This window comes from Cyanistes caeruleus, chromosome 1 (genome assembly GCF_971803275.1).
Source record: "Cyanistes caeruleus chromosome 1, bCyaCae1.hap1.1, whole genome shotgun sequence".
In the NCBI taxonomy this organism is placed as follows: domain Eukaryota; kingdom Metazoa; phylum Chordata; class Aves; order Passeriformes; family Paridae; genus Cyanistes; species Cyanistes caeruleus.
Window position 1 is genome coordinate 100,890,679 of NC_141701.1, and position 21,815 is coordinate 100,912,493.

Consider the following 21,815-nt stretch of genomic DNA (forward strand, 5'->3'; position numbering starts at 1 on the left):
TTCTCCTCCTTCTTGTGCTACCAAACTCCACCAGGATCTCGTGCCTCTGCGTTCTACCACAGACCAAAGAGCAAACTATAATACTGGTCTGAAACAAGAGGGAAGCAACTTGATCAATGCAAATTCGGTGTGATCACTGCTATCTATCTCAATCTGGGCCACTGCCTACCCACCTGACCAGGACAATATAGTGCCAGGCCACCAATAAAGGCAAATGGGAGCCTTTAAACCACCTTGAACCACTGCAGTCCTGAGGTGCTGGAATGACACACTAAATAGGTGCAGCAAAAGACTACTATTAAATTAAATTAAAATTCATCCATAGACCTGAACACAGACCTGAGCATCTAACTTCAAGACTGCAATTGCTGCTGACCCTTCTGCAATGGAACTCTCCCTTGGGCTGGTGGGTTTTTAATTTGCCTTAGGCACAACTTTTCAGCAAACCACCCAGGAAGTCACGGGAGATGAGGGGAATGTCAGGGAAACCACACACGAGCACACACTTGTATTTCACATTCTTGCTTTCTTGCCCATCCATTGATCTTCTAAGATCCATAAGGCAGGCATCTGGATGTACGCCAATTTCTATACTAATAACATGTTAGGACAACATTTTAGAGACATCTTTTTGACACTCACTGTCTACAACATCCCTTCATCACCAGTGTTCTCACCAAAAACAGGACAGTACAGTAGAAGTGCTCTGACAGGATCTTCTGTCAGCAGAAAAAAGCGTATTCTTTTCCCCTTTTTTCATGGAAATAGCCTCAACATATTATTTACCTCATTTATGAGAGGTAACAGCATAAATTTTTGACCTTGCCAGCATGTTCAGAAACATCAAAGACTTTGCATGTATAGAGTGTCTTCACCAAGACCTCAGACACTTGTAGTAAAGTTTACTTAATTCACAGTCAAACCAAAAACAGGATTAATACTTTTTCTCTTCTTTTTTCCCCCTTCAGTTGTTCTTCAGATGCACTGAAAACACATATTCTGGCATTTAGGGAGGTAAAACACCTTTTTAGACAGCTTTGAAATAATCTCTTCCAGGATGTCCTTGTGGATCAGTTCCTAGATTTGTGTAGCCGGCCCTGGTGAGAATGCTTTAAGGAGGCCACTCTACATATGAGAAAGACTACTGGAAAGAAGGCCAAGAAACAGTATTAAGTTTATTTTCTGCTGTTGCTACTAATTAACAAGGGAAGAGAAAGTAGTCAACAAAGTGATTAAGGACTCGAAACAGCCACCTCACTCTTTTATCACTTCTCCTGTGCACATGTTGCAAAGCAGCTGGCCTTCTCAGCACAAAACTTGCATGGTGCCTTCAGATAGATATCTTAGTTTCATTTCATTTTTCTCCTGTCTTGGGCACTCTTATTTTCATCTTTCTATTCTATTTACAGAATAGAATTTCTTTTCTTCCATCACAGACAACTTCCCTTTGTGCTCTTAAGCTGCACCATCTCATCCGGTGGGCCCACCTGCACTGCATTTCTCCTCCTACTGTCCACCCCCCTTCACCCCTCTGTGTGCCCTCTTCCCTGAAGAATATTGCACCACTACCCTGGTGCTGAGCAGTGGGGCCACCATTCCTATTGTCCAAGGATTCCTACTGTTTCCTACTGTTCCTTGGTTTATCCCTCTGTGAATAGAGCCTGTTCTCCTAACTGTGGGTAACAAAGGCAGGTTCCAAAATCCTTTATTGGTTTTCTCTGAGTTGGAAAGATGCTAAAGCCTAGTTTGTTCAGTCTCTTTGAAGACCAGCAATTCAACAGCCTGCTCCAGATCATGGTCCAACACAACTAGAGCTGTCCATACTTTGTACTGAAATACAAGGGATATATCACAGAAATAAGGCACGACCAGGACGTATTATTAGAGAACCTGGATAATTATACCTACAATGTGACCCATTTTTGCTGCTATTGGAGGATGGCATTATAGGTTAATGCCTAATAATCTGTCATTAACATCTCTAATTGTATGTTTCCGTAATTGGACACCATGGAGGGGGGAAGGAGGATGTATTCTTACATCTTTCGCATCTTAGAGGTGAATTACAAAGGATTTAAGCATAAGAATTCGTAAGTAGGGTAAATGAAAAAGTTGCATCCAAGGTGCAAGAAGAAAAGATCAATGGTGTTTATGGGTTTAACAGTGAGTGGTTTACCTGAGAAAGCTGTGGGACAGCTTCTTGGCTTCCTTGCTGCTGCGAGTGAGGTCATCAGTGCTGCAATCCAAGGTTCCAAAGAATTGCTCTATGCTGTCCCTGTCCCTCCCTGCAGCCTGCAACACAGGCCAACTTCCAAATGGGCATGTTAAAACAAAAGAATTGTATAAAGAAATAGCAAATAGAGTCCTTTGACTGTCTCATGCTGTCATGGTAAGAGGGAACAGCACTCTGTGCTTAGCAGAAAGGGACTGTCAAGCCAGTGAGGTTTCCATAGTGTGATGTGTGTTTCCCATATATAATTGCCTAGAATAGGTTCACTGAACCTGCAAGGTAAGAGAGCAGGGAAGAGTACAAAATAATTTCTTATGGAAAGAGTTTGCAATTGATATGCAGTGATAACTACTTATCTTTCTTGACAGTTTGTGGGCATTTATCTATGTCCAATACACTCATTATGCTGAAGACATTGACAAAATCTCCATGCCAAAACTAATATGCAATTTAGCTTTAAGTCAACTTACTAAATTCTGAGACGTGTGAAAGAACCAAAAACCACCAGGAATCACCAGTGATATCACCAGTGATAAACTTCTTGGCTAACAGGTTACACTTTACCTAGTAAAAGGAAAAGAAAATGGTCTCAGAAGTTGACAGAAGTACTGCAGATATCATCAGGCCAGGAATTCTATGTGGCTGTGTTAAAAATCCGTACTGACCTGGAAGTTTACCATCTCTAACTCCAATTGTGATAAGGCTTATGCTTGTCTGTATCTTTCTGACTTCAGTAATATCATCCACATGCATGCATTAAACAGGTATGCAGTAGACAGTGACCTAAATGAAATGAATGTCAGGGGAGACAGTCACAGGGAAAAAGTGCAAGCAACATAGTGTAAATCATATGATGTTTGCTCCGTTGTCTGCCTCCGGAAATGAGGAGGTAAAAGATGTGGTTTGCTCTGCTGTGGTCTGCACAGAGCCTGATTTACAAAGCTTTTAATAACATTGGTGGAACTGAGAAGGTCTGCAGTCCTGTGCCCAAATACCTTGCTGATCTAATGCTTTTTATTATCTAATATTAGAGCAGCACATACTTTTGGCACTTAACAAACACCCTGCTCTTATTCTTACTTCCTACTGAAAACCAAAAAAACTAAAAAAAAATGCTACCCCAATTCCTCTCAGACAGGGTAAGTTTATTTCAAGTCTTCTTTTTTATACTCTCACAGAAGGGTCTCTCCTTCAGAAAAGGTCTCTACCCTTCTGAAAGTCAAGTCCCTTTTAAATATATCAGATCAACATTTACAGCCCAAGGCTTTAAAGAAAACTAATTACTTTCAAATATCTTGGACACCTGGATCAGTTCCAGAAGTTGGTCCTTGCCCATATGAGCAGAACTGGTTCAGTATCAGCTAAATCTGCTAACACAAATTAGGATCTGGGGAAAAGCTAACCTCAAAGACTCGTGACTTTTTAATAAGCATTGAGGACCAAAACCAGCACAAAGACCAACTGGGATTCAGACCTAGAAACATTCTATTATCAGAAAGACAAAAAAGGGAAAAAATAATTATGATGGGAACCATTAAAAATAATGGAAAGAAAGTAAGTTCCCCATAGTACTTGAGGCTTTCCATTCAGAGAGATCCAGCTTGTTAACTTGTGCACAGAGCTGTGCAAGATGGAGAGTGCAAAACGGCAAAGGAAGTGATGGGACCTGCCACACTGCACATGCAGCATCTGGAGTAAGACTTTTAACTTCATCTGGGGAGTAGCTACTGATTTATTCATCCACCCTTGGAAAAAGGAGAATTTATACTGGATTCTCACAAGATAGCTGGACATGACTCAGATTCCATTCCAAATACGAGTCAGGAGAAGAGGAATTTCAGAGTACAGCTGACTGCAATCCATATCTTCCTCCTCAGAATATGTGTGGAAAAGATTTTAAGGAATACATGTTTCTCTGTTTAATATGTTGAATGTGATTCACTAAATCCTCAGTCCTTCAATAGCTCCTGTTAAGGAATGCAGGTTTTTTTTTTTTTCATTTTGCAGAGCTGTGGCAGAAAAACAGAACAACTTCACAGGAAGCTGTTACCAGGTCAGGCACTTGATTCTCAGAGACCTGGGCTGCTTGTTCCCTGTTCCCTGCCCATTCCCTCTCTTAGGCTAAAACATGCCAGACTAGACAGATTTTGCACAACTCCAGGGCTGCTTCCTACAGCAAACCTAGCTTTAGAGATATGGGAACAAGTTTCCTCTATGGAGCAACAGCATAGGGCTTTGTCCAGAAAGGAGGTGTGATAGTCCAAAAGTTGGACAAAAGCACACACCACACCTTTATATACTGTTGATGGGTGAGATCTTTCAAAATGTCTCCTTTATGTGTGTTCAATAGGTGACACCTTTGCAGAATCATGGTCTTCAAAAAGATCTTTAAAAATTCAGCATCTGCTTTATAGCATTTTCAATGCATTCTCACTAGCAGCTTTCAAACAGGGCTGCTAACAACATACACTATTTCCTCAGAAGTGGTAATAAACCCCAATTGTCTGTGGGGCTTGTTGATTAAACACTAGATTACCAAGGGCTCAATGCAATGAAATTTGATAAAAGTGGCATATGTGAGACACATAGGTGGGCTGCAATCCATTCTGTTTGTTCGTGTTTTGTTTTCCCATCACATAATACTCAGCTCTGTGGTGGTGGGAATTAGGAAGAATGATGGATAACATCACTTTTGTACAATGCTACTCCTAGAGACCTCTGCTTACACAGAAAGAGCCCCTGCTTAGTGTTACCTGCAGCCTGTCTGTGACTTTTGCAGCTCATACGATACCAGCACAAACAAAGCAGAAGACAGACAACAGAGCTCCCAGGTTTCACAAGCAGCTCAGGGACTGACTCACTGTATCACTGTGGCTAAAACTATAAAATTTGGGTGTCTCAATTCACACATACAAAAATAAGTGACTAAACACTTCCTGGTTCCTACTTTGCTGGAAGATACCAATATTTAATGTCTGCAAAGTGCTCTGACAGCCTAAGATGTCATTCTACTTAGGCATGCAATTGCCCATGTGCAGTACACACACATTAAGAGCATGACAATGTGTTCCAGACAAAAAAAAACCAACTTTGCAGTCTGGTACAGGGCATGTTGTAGGAGCAGCAGAATAATTATAGCAGCTGCAGTTGGCACTTATTAGAAAATTAAAGAAGCTGTTAACAGGTCATTAATATTCTGTGACTACCTGCCTTAATAGTGTTCTTCAGTCAACAGGCATGAAGGTGAGGGGGTGGAGGAAACAGTCACACCTTCCTCTAAACCACTGTAGAAGACCGATCCCCTCACATATCATCACTTTGTAATCTGCTTGTTTACTTCCCTCCTGCTGTCTCTTCCCACTGGCTCTTCTCTCACTGCTGACTCTCACACCAAAGGACTGCAAGGCTCTTATCCAGGGAAGCCACCTGCAACAGCCAGTCCCAGGGGAAAGCCAGTCCTCTCTGCAGTGTCCTAGCCTGGTAGCTGTCTTCCTGCTGTTCAGAGTTGCCTCTAAACACTTCTCCTGAGTATGTTCTCCTACTTCTAAATACTATTTTGTAGGTAAGGTATCCCTGTCAATCTACAGCACATTAGGATTTGTTCTCTTGTGTCCTGGTCCTTGCCTGCCTCGTGTAGGCAGATGGCTGGAGGAGGAGGAGGAAAAAGCAACTTGTTCCCTGCTCTCCAGAGCAGACAGATGCCTTAAAGTCAGATTCAGGGCATCAATTCATCTTTTGGGTTCAGCTGTAGAGTATAAAGCATTTGCTGGCTCTGGTCTAATGCTTTTTGACATTGTCAGGCCCCCTTCAGTGAACTACTGCCTTGTAACCAACTTGACAGCAAGTATTGTTCTACATTTATTAATACTGTACATGTTATCTTCAAACTGACAGGTTCCAAGGCCAGGCATCAGCTGTGCCCAGCCCTGGCTTAAACAGAAATAAAAATTCAGACAATAGCACAGACCTCCCGCTGCTACTAAGTAAATAAATAAATAAAAACATGCCTTCACCATGCTGCTGCCACATGGTTTTATCCTTTCAATCTCAATTTTGCAGTATTTTTTTCTTTTACTTGGTGTCTTAAAATATGAAGTATATGCTTCCCTGCACCCTCCTCTTTTTGGCTTCTTTAGGAAAGAACTTTTGGGCTTTTTTCCCTGAGTCTTCTTTCAATTTATTCCTTGTTCTCTCATTTGGATGCACACCTGTATTGCAGAAACTTGAATCTACGTAGAAGTTAATTAACTTCAGGAACTGTTTTTCCTCTCCTTGGCTTTCTAGTTTTTTATTTTTGTTTTACCAAAGCCACTATAATTTTCTATTATTTTTAAAATGTTCAACTTAATGGGTTATGTTTGACTTAGTCAATAAGCTGGTGATGTCCATGACAAGACCAGAAGTGTTTGGTTAGCAGCAGGGAGGAAATCAATAACTCCCAGCATTTGGCAGCTTTGTGGGCAGGAAATAATTTGTATTCTCTGGTTTAAATCAATGACCTTCTTTTCTTTGCTGTTCCAACAGGAAATTATAAACTCTGTGAACACTATTTGCATAGTGCCTTCTGAAATACACTTGTATATGTCTGGGAAAAACAGTATGTTAACCCTAGCAGTGCTCCTCTGAGCTCCCCGTTAAAAAAACCCTGGCACAGAGCTTTTCACAGGCACTTGTATTTATTAGAAGCAGAAATAGCCTAAAGAAAGATGTGAAAAGAGCTCCTCTGCTTCCAACAGCACCACCCTATTTGATAACAGCATTGTCTATTGCAGAGTATGACAAAATGCCTTCTTTGGAACTTGGCAAAATGTTGCATTTTCAGACAGAAACCTGTTACTTCTACATTAAAGCTGCATTTGCACCTCTGTATCTTGCTTGTCAGGGTTACCTTAATGTGCCAGGTGTGATTTCAAAGTGCTGCAATTTTTCTTGAATTCAGCATTACAAAGTACATGCTTTTGAAAGTTTCAGCCTCCTGGTGCTCTCCTTTTGCAATGTTCAGTTAAGGAAGAAAAAGAAATAGCTCCATTGTCTTGCCTGCTCATGGGAAGCCGTACCAGGAAGGTGATGATCCAAGAAAAGGATGCAGTGTTTAACCTGGCACTGAACTTGCCTTTTAACTTTTTCAGCTGCCCTACACTGCAATAAGTTCAGCTCAGATATTTTTTAACATGTAGGAGAGCTGCCATTCAAGAAGACAAGCTAGTCACAGGAGATGGGGGAGGTGTGTGACCCTTTTTACTGTGTGAACAGTGTGAACACAGTGCAGCCCCAAAGTCTGGGATTCTTGACTAGGGCCAGAGCTAAGTGCTGCAGCACCAGCAACTGGCACTGTAAAGGTCCTGGACCTAAGCACCCCTTGATGTGCTTAGCTTCATTCTGTGCAGGAGAATGATATGGTAAATCAGTCTGGAGAACGTGATTATAGTCCCAGAAACCTCCAAGATCTCAGCTGTCTGCACGGAAATTAAATGTCATAAAATTCAGGCACCCAGATTTCTCTGCTTTGCTTTTGTACATGACAAGTCCTTTCACAGTCATTTTCAGCATTCCTTCTGTGCTCCAAAAGCCCCTGGCACAAATCTGTAGTCATCAGGTGACACTTGATGTATATTTATTAGTTACATCACAGTCCCCTGTCTGAAACAAAATGGATGGGAATGTTTCTCAGAGTGAATGAAGTGGAAGTAATATGCAATTCTTGCTCTCCTGCTTTGTTTCTATTGATTTGCCAGATATAAAATTGCCTATCCCTACCCTACAAGCATTCCACTCCTTCCCACTGCAAACTCTACGTGCTTCTTGGGGTCTCTTCCAGATCTCCTGGCTGCTGGAGTGCCCTTTGCATTTCTGAAATCTGCTGCTGCTGATTGAAGGGAGTCAACTAAGAAAATGGGCTGCCTCCCTTTCCAACTGACTAGAGACCAAAGCAGCATCACAGTATCACAGCAGGGCTCAGATCAGAAGGGATCTCTGGAGGTCACTTTGTCCAGTACCCTCGCTCAAAGGTGGTTGCCTACAGATGGTTGTCTAGGATGGTGTCCAGACAGCTTTTGAGGATCTCCAAGGATGGAGACTCCACAACCTCTCTGGGCAACCTGTGGTAGCTCCTTGTCAACCTCCCAGTGAAAAACCATTTCCTAATGTTCAGACTGCATCTCCTGTGTTTCAGCTTATGCCCATCACCTCTGGTCCCATCCCTGGGTATTGCTGGAAAGAACCTGGCTCCATATTCTTCACATATTGACATACACTGATGAGATCCTGCTTTCACCTCTTCTACTCTGAATAGTTCTAGAAATCAGATCGATAAATCACAGGATAAACTGGGTAGGTATTGCTCAATTTACTTTCTTCTACTACGAAGGTCATAAGCAAATGTTCCTTTCTTTTCCTGTTGTTTTCCCACTTTCCTTTTTTTTCCCCATGCATACATATTCTAAATGTCATGCTGTTACCTTTTTCCATTGAATACTATGTACCTGGAATCTTTTTATATCACAAGAAGAAATGTTTATTCTGGAAGGGCATGCAAATAGAATAGCTCATGTGAGAAATATGAACTGGTTTTGTTAGTTTTAGGCATTGGACTGATTTATGACCAATTTATGCTTCCATGTGAATAAAACATAATCAGAAACTGAGGAGTGATACTACTGTGTATACAAAGAGGAGAACTGCTTCTATTACTCATGGGAATGCATAAGACATAATCTAATTTTTAGAGGTTGTGAAAGGTGTGCTAAGTGACTAATTCATTTCACTAATATCTGACAAGCCACTTTCATAATGGGAAAAATTATCTCCCTAGACAATTTGGTTTTTAACAACTTATCATAGTTGTTATTCTCCTAAGGGTGCACATTTTCCATTATGCAAAAAAAATGGCATGGAATGAAAATGCTGATACACTAAAAACATGCATTTAGCTTCAAAACAGAAGTTTGTGGGTTATTGTTTTTTTAATACGTATAAGCTATGCTCTTTGAGATATTTATTCAGAAGAGAACCATGTATTTAATGTGGCTTCTGTTTACAAAAAGGAGAATATATTTTCTGGGGAAAATAAACTAGATTACACTGCAGGAAAAGGTTTGATGTTGCAATGTTCAAGAGCGCTCAGATGGAAATTCAGCTCCAGAACCTGGTACTGAATTTAGGACATGGATTTTCCAGTTGTCTCAGTTTTTGCATTGCACTTAGATGTACTGTTGTAGTCATACTGAATTGAATGGGATTTCCTGTAGAAGCAAAAAGCAAGATTTTATCTCTTTCGAGTTTAAAATCAGGTAACAACCTTGCTGACTTCAGCAGAATAGTTCTTGATTTATACCACTATAAACAGGGGCAAATTAGGAATGTATCTCAAAGTGACAGTGTTCAGATGTATATTTAATCTTTGTTAAATTAAGCATTTGCAATAAAATGCACTATTCACTGCTCTTACTGTTCTCTCAATACATGCATTGTGAAACTCTTTAATGGTAGTTTCAAAAATATTTTTAAATGTAGTAACAAGGACCCACAGTATCGAAAATGTTACTCTCCTCATGTGATGTCTCTTCAGTATAAACCCAGTCCCATCTCCAAAAGAGCAGAATTGGCTGACAGAGCTAAAAGTTACCAGTTTAGCTCCTCTGTGCAAGTCTGGCACAGATAAGGGGGGAATACTTCCTTTGTTCTCCTGGATATTTGGATCCATTAGACACATCCCCAAGTGTCTTACTTGTTCTTTTCCATTTATGTTGGCCATTCCTTTCTAACAGGCCACTCTCTTCCACCCAAGACAAGCAGCTAGGGGAGCAAATGGCTGAAAAGGCTTGGAAGCTCCTATATGCATGGGATTTTCCCCTGGGCATGTTTTGTCTGAGTTGCTTTATGATGCAGAAGTCTTACTGGAAGAAAGAACTGGCCCTACAAGGTCTGGATACTTTACTGGGAGATGAATACTAGTTAGCATACATAATATCCATTACTGGTGGCGAAAGTAAGAAGAAATTAGCCAGTCATTTTGAGCTTATGCAACAAGCTGCACTCCTCTGACTGTGTTTTTTTCCAAAATTTGCTTGTTAACTATGATGCAGTATGTGCCATTTGTGCTTTAGGGGACTAAGAGTCTAAGTCAGTTTATTGGTGAAAGAAACAACTTTCTCATTAGATGTTAATGGCAATGTTTTGATTAGTCCCAGGGTTCTGGAAAGGAGTTAAGTCCTTCCTTCAATAACCAGCAGTTACAGATGCAGCAAGTGTTAATAACCTCATAGGAAGCAAACTAGGCAGGCATACATTCCATCACCCAGAAAATGGATCTCATGAAGCTTTTTGAGGGACTGCTCACACTTTAAACCAAAAAAGTATTTGATTTTTAATATGGAGATTTACGCTGTTTGCAGCAGCTAAATCTGCAGTTCCATCATGTTGTTTCCCATTTCTCTCAGTCCTGATGTTTAATGTGCTCCCTGCTACACAATTAAAGCTTAAAATGTCATCTGGTTGAGGAGTGGAGGTGAAGAAATTCAAACAGAAGCAGCAACTGTTCTCACACTTTTAGCAACTGTGCTCAGATGTCAAAAGAATAAACACACAAAATCATGAAAGATTTGAATAGCTTCATATCTGACATGAGCTTTTAAAGCCACAAATGGACTTTTATAGGGAAACAAGAATATGCATGTGGGTTATGTGGGAACGGAAAAGGGCTTCATATGTGAGTGTGGCATGAGAGTTTTATCAAATGTTGGCCTAAAGGCTAACTGGAGCCTGGATTTCGTCTCTATGCCAAATGAGAGCAGCCAGCTGTTCTGCTCCTCCTACCCCATCACTGCTGCATCAAATCTTAGCTGGGGGAAACTTTCTGTTAAATTGAGTACAGCAAATGACAAGGAAAACCCAAACTGATGATTTGGAATGGTTTCTCTTTAGGCATACAGTAACCTTAAGAGATACTTTAGGGACACTTAGGGATACCCTTCATCCCAGATGAAGGGATGGGTTAGGTGTTTTTTTTAAAGGTTACTTTTGGAAGGTTTCTTAAGGTATACAGTAACCTTTCTGAAGACTGTGTTCTTAGGAATAGCCTTTCATGGGTAACAAGTCTGATCCTTGGGTTTTTTACCTCAGTAAAAAAAAGGTAGACTGAATAAAACCACTTATTCTCATAAGTAATCAGCTTAGATGTCAGCTACACTTTGCATTTTAGAAAATAAACTGAAACTGCACAAAAAAATCTGGAACCTTTGTCATGGCCAAGAAGCGTATCTGTTTTTTGCAGTGGACAAGGCTTTTCCTGTGGATCTACTGCAGTTTTCCAGCCTCAGCACTGCTGTTAACTCAGGAAGCTCTTGAAATGCAGCCTGACTTCAGCACAGCACTAGGTTGTACTGACAAAACATCATTTACTGTAGTTTTAGCACAATAGGGAGAGAGATCAGGCAATATTAGTGACCTCTGCACATCATTGTGCTCTAATGATTTTTTCCCTGGCTTCATTTCAAACGGTTGCATGATAGCCTGATAACCACATTTTAAACTTGGTCATGCTTGATGCGGGCTTGACTTACCTTATTTGGATTGAAGGTCAGTATCTATGGCTTGATTTTCAGGCAGCTGAGGAAGCAGGGAGTGCTACCTGAGTCCTGCAAAGCACTCAGTGTTAACAACAGGCCTTTTGGTGCCACTCCTCTAAACCTTTAAAACTTGAAGATTGCTATCACTCAGCCTCAAACTGGCTAAAAAGCCCTCCTTACAGCTCTTATCCAGACTCCACCTAAAACAAAAGAGAAAATGCAGGAGTGGGTATGTATCAGAGATGGGAAGAATATTCAAACATTCCTAAGGACTCAACATGGTCACTCAACCTCCCATTCCAAGACATCTAGCACTGTCAGTCCTACTGTCTTAGTTTTCCTTATAACCAGTTTATTGTAAAGAGAGAAGTTGGTACATGATAGTTTTGACACGACAGCAGTATCATCAAAAACACTAAGGATCTCCCGCAGCCTTCTCAAGCCTTACTCATAAAAACCTTATGAAAATAACCACACACTCTTCTGCATGAAACCATGCCTGCTGGCTGCCTGAATGGTGCTAACAGTATTCATAAAAAGGAGGTAACAAACCATGTATGTCAGCCCTATAACTAAATATAATTTTCGTAACAGACATTCTTCCTATACAGTTCTTCCTCTGTTTGCAATGATGAATAAATCCACAATAGTCCATGAGCTGGGACTTCTTGTTTGGCAGTTTATCCAACTTTTATGAACTAAGCTACCTGAAAATGGCACTTCTAATGACACTTTGTATGTATCAGTCTCTGCACATGCAGTATTTTGCTCTATAATTACCAGGAGGAACAAAGCAGAGGAACCAGTGATTTTTAAGGTTTCAGTCTACAAACAAGACCTTAAAATTTGTAAGCTGTATAGAATAAGAACACTTGATATACTCCAGATCTGGGCCTTTTGGAGCCTCCAAGGCTGCCACAGAACATAGTTCCCTGCAGCCTTTCCCCTGCAGAGAAGATCTAGATGTTCTCCAATATCCAGCCACATGCTGCCACAAAATTTTAATATTTTCATTATCTCAAAGACCCTGTGTGTCTCTGTCAGATCTCTTATAACAGAGAGGGAGGTTGCCAGATTTTATGTATACAAATGCGGATATGCGCAGAACACGTTGAGAACAGTCATTTATGTAAGAAACTACGCTGATATTTGAGCAAGTCAGTCAATAAAAAGTTGGGCAATTCTCAAGACAGCTGTTAAAAAGCTTGATAAACATCAGTGAAGTCTATGAATGGGACTGAGCACTTGCAACAGCACTGTGTACCATGGCATCCCAACATCAGTCTCTTGAGTACTGCCAGCCTGCATGGGTTAATCTTAGAGTATCACCAAGAACAGCCTCAACAGAAATGAGACTTTCATTCAGTGGTCACTCAGCCTTACTTAAAAGGACACTTTCCAATTAAACTTCAATGACATCTTCTGAAAAGAAGTTTTACACCTACTATATTTCTTTTGGACAAAACAGTCTGCTCAGCTGTATTCCCAGCTGTAAACTCTGCTTCTCCCAGCTTGCTGGCATCCACAGCTATTTAGAAAGAACCTTTGTTATGTCAACTGCTAGGATTTTCTGCAGTACATATTACATCACCTTTCCTGAGAAACTTGTCTGAGCAGATCCCTTTTCTTACTTTCTTGTTTCATAATGTCCTTCGCATTCCTCTTCCAATATTTGTTGTTCTCTCTCAGTTGCTGGCATTTTAAGGAAAGGTTACATAGCAAAAGGGTCACTAACAGAGCTTTTTTCTCCCTGCCCCATACTCCTGGAGAGAAGCTTTCTCTGTGTGGCACCTTTAGAGAAAGTTTTCCTTAAGAAAAATCTACAGCACTCTCTGCCAGTTTCAGAACAAGAAAATAAATTTGAAGCATAGATTACCTTGGCCATTTTAATTCTAAAGTGAAGAAGTAAGGAAAAAAAAGAGACAAAACCAAACAAGGACCAAATTATGCTGTAGTGCATGTAAAAAGCCAGATCCCTTAATTTCATCCTCATCCCTAATATTTGGGTGACTATGCCTCTGATCAATCTCTTGTGCCTCTCCTTACTTCTTGTTCAGTCTTGGTCCTTATGAAACAGCCTTGGAAATCAACAGTCATAAATCTTTCAAAATGCACTCTGCATAAAGATGTACCAATGGAAGTGTGGTCTGGAGACAGCTGAAGATGTTGGGAGCCTAGTAAATTCAGGTCCAAAGCCTTCAAAGTAGGCAAGGTAAAAATGAAGTGTGTTACATCTGGGAACAGTATTTGGAATAAGCTGGGAATGAAGCACAGGGAAAAAGAAAAGGCAGACATTTCTAACCTCAGGTGTATAAATTTGGGTGGCTTAATACACAGGCTCACATCCACATGTGAGATGGCACAGGGGCTGGCTGCTTGCTGTTTATTGATGCAGGCTCTTGCACAGTCCCTCCTTGCAGCATGGGGTGTGTGTAGGGGACACGTACAGCCTGTCGTAGGGCTTCAGCTCAAAAACATGGTAAGGATGCTTATTTTGGCTACTGCTAGGTGGCTGAACATGAAGTTGGAAGGTATCTTTTATCCAAATGCAGCTCTTTCTTCTAAAAACAGTGGCTCCCACATGATCTTCTTGAATAGTTTTTCTATATAAACAATGGAGAAGGAAATCTAATTTCCAGTCTAGGAAGGGAAACACAGCTAAGTGAACACTGTTAGCAAGGGCAAGCATATTATCTCTGCCTGTTTGAAAACCCACTGAGTTGAACAAAACCTTTTCATTAGCTGCAGTAGTCTTTATTACACTCCATTTGAATGATCTGTTTAGGATTAAACATTTCTTGAAAGACACACTTTTAATACCAAAGCATTTTTCATTCCATTTGCTTCATTTTAGCAAAATGCTGAATGATCTGTGTCATGTTTAACACAAAGTGTAACTGAAGCACCCAACATCCTGCAGAAGTGCTTTCTGGACTTGTGTTTTTTAAGAGATCTCTGAAAAATCAACATTAAAAAACACAAGCAAGCAATTTTGAACAAGCAGGCATAAATTTAGTAGAAATAAGCCCTCATCTTTACTGGAAAATCTTTAAAGAGGTCATAAAAACCAAAACAAACAAAACCATTCAAAACCACTGTGCTTCAACAGCAAAATCATTTTAAATTCAGATTAATCCTTTTAGGATCAGGGGTCCAGACAGATAACTAAAGCAATGGATAACAAAACAGCCAAGCATTGGCATCCAGTTAATGTATCAGTATATGGATGATGGTATATAAACAATGCTAAAAAAAGAGGAAAATTATTAAAGCAGAAGACAATACTTCATTTACTGTTCTGCTGGAATTACTGCTTAGGAAGTCACTAATACACATTCATTATGAATACCAGAAGTGAGCACAGGCAGAAACTTGCCTGTTACCCAAATGAGTATGACTAGTGCTTAATGAGATTTTTACTAATCTTTCTTAAAGCCTGAACTTCACTTCCAGAAAGGCAAGATTATTTGAGAGTTTCCATTTTTTCAATTAAATGCAGAATCAGACACATGGAGTTCTTCAAAGGGGTCTTTGGGTTTTGGTTTCTCCTGAGCAAAATGAGTATCAGAGTAACAAAGCCCAAAGAACTTGCTTCAAACTGGGTTAGCTAACCTCCCAGTTCTGTGATGCTTTGGTAAGTTTATTCTCTTTTCTGGAAGAAAGAAAAGAAGAGGGAAAAGAAAACCAAAACAAGGAAAACTAGTCCAAAGCAGAATTCTGCTCTTGTTCTGGTTGATCTGTTTAGGATTTTGCCACTGGCTCCTGCTAGACCAGAAAAGACTTGTGTGTATGAAAAACAGCACCTTTCCCATGGTAGAGTGGGAACCCCATGCCCCTTTTTACAGAAATCACTCACAAGACTACAAGTGCTTTCCCACTTTTCCTGTCTTAGGAGTCTCAGGTGAAGAGACAACTGCCTCATGCCAACCTATTGTGAAACATTGGATATGAGGTGTGTCTTCCAAAAGGTCTGAATCAGGACTGCAATGCCCAAGTCAGATGCCTAAAGTAGGGAGGCAGTCTCAATCCAGACTACCTTTTCTCCTTCCTGAAATGCTGAAGTTGCTGATTTTACCAACTTGCCTTTTCAGTTGAGAAGGATTTATGTTAGAAGGAGGTGATACAGCAACTTAGGTTTTACAGCACAAAAAAATGCTGCAATGAGAGATTCAGCTAATGGTACTGAGGAGCACTTCTGTCACATACAGAAGCCCTGTGCAGGATGGGCTGCTGTCACAGGTAAATCCAGCTGGCTTAGTAACAGACTGGAAGCTGTGGCTTCTACACAGAAAAGGTCGACTCATGGCAAATCAAGGGATGTGACATAGGAAGGGAACTTCCCCTTCCATTTTTACCCCTTCCTCTCTTCCTACTTTATTTCTTGTCCTCCCACTCTTGCAAAAATCCAAAATGGTCACATTATAGCTACAGACGATGCCAAAGATTTGTCTCCTCTCTCTCTGTATGAGTTAATCATTTACAGCAAGCTTTCTGGGGTGATGAATCAATAACACAAAGAAAGGACAGATTAGATGTGATATTTATTTTCCTCTTCTTTTTTTTAAGCCTGGCTGTCCCCACTGCCTGAAAGAATGGAGAAAAGGGTAATCAAATGCACTGTAGCTGAAAGCTGTAAGGGTAACACCTCCAAAGTCTGCAGCTTTTCATAAAAACTTTGCAGTTTTTGTATTCTTTTTGCTGTATGTTTACTCAGCAACACTGTTTTAGAAGTTGCAACATTCATCTTTAAACATTAATTACCAAGGCATGATTGCTTCAAAAATCCACTGCCCGAGGCCAGGGCCTAGGAAGTGGAAAATGTAATTTCAGAAAGTGATGAGAACAAATGCTGAGCCTTTTAATTGCAGGTTGGTACAAATGACTAACAGTAAAGCAAAGCTCATTTTGGACAAATTTGTTGTTCTACATGTCAAATTCAAAACTTAGCAGTGAGTTGCCTGGGGTTTGTTCTTTCCCCGTACTCTCTTTGTAAAAGTCAGAGAAACATTAATTTTTGAGAGGTACAGGGAGTACTTTTCTAAAAATTTGGTTAAAATTATTTACAAGGGAGAAAGAAAGAGAGGAAGAAAGCAAGGAAGAAAAGAAGGAAGAAGAGAAAGACTACATGATGCATGCAAAGTCAGGCAATAGTTGCAACAGTCATTGGACAACTGCTGTGCTCTTTTGGAGTTTCATTTCAGGGTGAAGGCTGCAGCAATTCTCAGCATCTATTTCCATCTCTCTCAGTTCTGCTGAAATTTACCTGGAATCACCAACAGAATAACAATGCATCAGGCCTGCTTCATCATGTGTGGCAACACAAGATTAAATGCTGCTGTGACTCAACATTGCCACATCAGATGTCCCAGCCTGATGCCAACAGAACCACTGCAATAGCAATGGCATCTTCATCTCCACCCTTCTGGCCTTGCTGCTGGCAGAATGGGGACAGCCCTGTGTGAGCACCTTTGCAGGGCATCAGAGGCACTTCTTTTAACACAAAGGTAGAGAACTTGTTCATTCTAGCCCCATGCTGCCACACCTGGGAAAATACATCTGATGGGAGATGTGACTCAGAGCCTGATGGGTCTGAGGCTGGTTTCCTGCATGACCATAGGACAGACCATACAAGCAGACTCTCTGATGGTCCTAAAGTTGCATTTATGCACCAAAGTCTGGAGGCCAAAGAGAATACAAATTGTGATAATCATCTTTTCTAATGCTCATGTTCACTGGAAAACTCCAGTTCTGCTTCTGGATGTTCTCAGAAGCACTTCCAGCCTCACAGCACTGCACAGCTTGTGCCTGCCTCCCTGGGATTGAGAGATGTCATGCCACTTCACCACCACAAGGACCTAAATCACTAGGTATACCAAAAATCTGCCTAACCCCTCATGTTTCATCCAGAGAAGCAGAGAGAAGGTGTTCATGATGATGGTCAGTGCAGTCCACCTCCTCTCCCAGTTGCTCCTAACAGTTCTGTACTGGAAGACTTTCCCCTGTGAACTGGGAGATCTGCTTTCAACGTGTTCTGAGTACATTCTCTAGCCAATTCAGTGTGTACCCTTCTGTCAAATGGAGAATAAAAGACCTCCTTTACCTCACAGCTATTCTCACCAGGCCTGTACTGCAGACCCTTATTCACAGGCCAGTTTTTGCAGGATGGCTCAAGAGTTACACTCCTTAAGAGTTTGATCCCTATTGACCCTAAACTAGGACATGAGTGCACTGTCTGCAGCCACGCTGCAGTGCTCAGCTCGCATCTCTTCTCATTACCCTGTAGTTAACAGTATTTTCAAATCATGGGCTTGGTGGATTTTCTCAATTTAAAGTATGAAGAGTTCTAGCAGGTGTATTTTGCAGGCAATCAGAGCAGTGCTGTGTCCAAAAATTATAATGCCAGAAAAAAATTGCTGTGTGCTCTAGATAAAGGATGGGTAAGGGCATAAATTATGCTACTGCCCAACCTTGCATAATGATAAAGCACTGTCCTTGCTGAAGGAAACACATTTGGTGTATTACACATCTATCCTATCTTTTTGAAGCAAACCCTGGAGTGCTCTACGCAGATGACAATACTCACATTCCCCATTGGGGATCCCAATGGATTTGTTCCACCATCCATCTGACACCTATGGGTGTCGGGTATACTGACCATGGGGTAGTAGGACTGACCAGGAAACCCACTGCTGGAGAACAGCAGTGCACCAAGTTCAGCCACAGCATTTTTAAGTAATAGTGTTCTACTTTGACAGGGTCCATGAAGTTCAGGAGAGGTCTCTCACTCCCCCAGACAGAGCACCAAGCAGAACATCAAACCCAAGTGAAACACAGTGATGTACAGCACCCCTCAGTTGGTGTATAAATTGGTGAGCAAGTAAAGATGACCCACATTTTCCACTGCTCTGTCACACTTTAACATAAGACAAGTACTGAATTTGTAAGGTGATGTCTGGAAGAATGCAAGAGAATACCAGGGCTTGTACCATCTCCCATTCTCACCTCCTTTCCCAGAAATCCAGTGGCCAGCTTCAGTTCTATTTTATCGCAGGTATGACCGGGAGACTGAAATGAGTCTCCTGTGGCTCTGCCCTTTTGAATGTCACTGATGCTCTATGGAAACCCAGCTGCCACTATGTTTTCCTGACCGCCTCTAAAATGATTGTCAAGGACAGAAAATATTAATTAAATTTTAATTAATAAATTGAATACTGTAGGGTTAATTATAGGTATTTACAGGGAGTGTATGGGATTTGGAGGGCCTGCCTTCTGGTGTTTTTGCACAAAGTGTTGCTTCTTCCTTTAAGCTCTAATTAGCTAGCTTTTTTCTTTTTAATAGCCAGCCTTCAAATGACTGCTCAGTAGCTCCCATTTTGTTCCTCATCAGCAGTACTCCAGCACAGCTGCTACAGAAGGGAAGCAGCCCTGCAGTTTGCCTTGAAGGACAAGGCAAGAAAAAGAATCTATCAGAAATGCTGTAAACCAACAAAAAAATTAAAAAAAAAAAAGAAAATAAAAAAAAAATAACAAAAGGACACACCAAAAACAAGGAGTCCCAACCTCTAAACTATGTTAAGCAAGGAAAGTATAAGAAACAAAGAACATGGGAAGAAAAAAGAAAGAACTGCAATATCTGAAACTGCTGCAAGGTCAAAAATGTTGTCTCTGTATGCAGCCCTCTTGTCCAGCTGCCTACTCTGCCTTCCTGCATATGCACAATGCCAAAAGCCATCAACAGCAGATAAGCACCTGGGAAAAAGAAAGCTGCTCCAGCACAAAGTCAGCTGTGAAACTTAAAATAATTTCTCCTCTGCTCCTCATTTTCAACCTACACATTTCTTCCCTAGTGGTAAAACCTTTCTAAAATTGAAATGGACCTGATTACCTGTACTTCTAGCTACTCAGTTTATACCTCTAAAGAAAAAGGGTCCTTTCAGGACACTGTTAAAGTGAAGGCACACAGTAACACACTGTGCCCAGAGACGAGGAGTTTATTCCAGTTTTTCAATCTCATGCCACTAGATGAAAACTAATAGTGCCTAAGAACCAGCACAGAAGAGAGCTTTGGAAGTTTGGGGATATTTTGGGAGTTGTTTTGTTGGGTTTTTTTTGCAAAACTGTCCAACATGTTCAGTAGGCAGACCACTGCTTTCCCTCAAGTATCTGCTCCTGCTTGCTAAGTGTTCAAGACTGAACGGCTGCCAGGGAGCAGAGGACAGTGTCTGGAAGAGGAGGGCTGGCACAGGCACCACAACCAGTAGCTGGCCTGGTACATGCCTTCTCCTTCCTACCACACCGGTTGGCTCCAAGTGGTAGGCACAGGAGACTGGTTTGGGCTCCTGTTGAGGTGAGACAGGGTGAAGAAAATAGGGAAAGAGTGAACAAAATATGTTGGGTTTTTTTTTCTTTTATAACCAAGAGCAATAATGCTAGTGAGGGAAAGTGGGAATAGACTGGCCAGCATGGAAAGCAGGGTACCTCCAAAATTTCACACGGAATCCTGTGGTCTGTGAGGTTGGAAAACCACTGCCTAAATTAAGAAAGCTATCTTCCATCTCAAGAAAGAAAACATAATAGCCAGAACCACTGTGCAGAAAAGCCTAACTCATCTGACTCCTCAAGCATGCTCTAAAATTTTATCTATTCTCCCTTACAGCAGAACAGTTTTACTGCCCAGAGATGCTGAGCTGAGAGCCTTCCAGCACCAAGGTGTCTCCTCACCTCATGCTTTGGCTAAAAGTGTCAGATCACTCTGCAACCCCCTTTTCCAGGTCTACCTTTCACATTCATAGAGATTTCCCCAAAACAGAAAACAAAGTGCTATCTCCTCTTGTAGTATCTGGAGCTGTGACACCTGAGAAATGCTCACTAGCATGTGTAATAATACATCTGTTGCAAAACATTATTTAAAAAAAATACAACCCTGCATGGTGTCTCCAGACAGGCTTTTCTCCAGTTCAGCAGCAAAACTAATTTTGTAATGAGGAGGTAAAGATCCAGCAGCTTAGAGCTTCTGCTCCTGCCAGGACTTAGCTGCTTATTCAAAGTCCCAAGATCCGAGTCACACCGACGACTGGTCCCCCCCCAGACCTGTCACCCGTGGGCTCAGAGGCCTGGAGCCAGGCAATGAGAGCACCGGCTTAGTTACAAGCTTAAAGGGCTGAGAGCCTTTAAGGAGGCTGAGACCCCGGATTAGCGAGGGTGTTTCCAAGCGGGGCGGCGGTGCCCGCCCGGCTGGGCCGGGCAAGCAAGAGCTGCCGGCAGGCTCGGGCTGCCGGTGCCACCTTCTGGACACAAGCGCAAGCGTCATTCACCTTCCCCTTCGGATGGAAGAACACTACGGAAAGCGGCTTCATTTCACTCCCTACTCCTGCTTTTCTGGGTTCCTCCCCGCCTCCCTTCGAATCCATCGTCATGTAGCACATAACAGGGGGAGCAGCCCCAACAGGGTAGCAGCAGCAGAATCCAAGCCGGCTGCACAGTGCATCCCGCCTCCTGTGGGAAAGCACGTACCACAAGCTCACAAAAACGTTCCCAGCCTTGAGCATTTCATTTTCTTCAAGCATTTCCGTAAAACAGCCAAGCCTGGCAGAAGCAGACACAAGACTCGTTTAAGAAACACCTGTGCATTTCAGGGATGAAAAGCAGGGGTATGTAAGGGCACCCTGGATAATGCCAGAAGTGCCGTCTCAGGGGCTCACAGAGTATTTATTTGAGCAGCATTAGGACCAGCCTATGGAGAGGAGTCACTTGCCTTGATGGTTGATTAGCTTTAGTGGTCATGTACTAGCTTAGATATGAAATCCTGCCATTTATACCAACAGCAGTTGTGTTGTCACGTAGAATTATGCCCTTTAAGATCCAAAACACAAACTATTGCATGTGGTTATATACCACAGGCATTTCTGAGAGCAAGGCTAAGGTTAGAGAGGCCATCTTATTCTGAAACAATCCAAATTTGTATCTCCCATGTACAGCAGCTGAAGTTCCCTCTTATAGCTGCAGAGTGGGACTGCTGC

The 21,815-nt window shown here is 41.6% G+C and overlaps 1 protein-coding gene across 10 annotated transcripts in view; it reads right to left on the minus strand.

Moving 5' to 3' along the window:
- The window catches only part of COA1 (cytochrome c oxidase assembly factor 1), a 52,047-nt gene that overhangs the window by 11,835 nt on the left and 18,397 nt on the right, over nt 1–21,815 (minus strand). For 5 of the 10 annotated variants that reach the window (XM_086845252.1, XM_086845302.1, XM_023919510.2 and 2 more), the window contains exon 2: nt 11,791–11,996. The exons of 3 other annotated variants lie outside the window; for them this stretch is intronic. The gene's annotated coding sequence lies outside the window, so the exon portion shown is untranslated. Of the gene's footprint in view, nt 1–2,176; nt 2,293–2,700; nt 2,747–11,790; nt 11,997–21,815 lie in introns of those variants that run through there. 2 more of the 10 variants (XM_086845289.1, XM_023919513.2) reach the window with 2 other exon arrangements.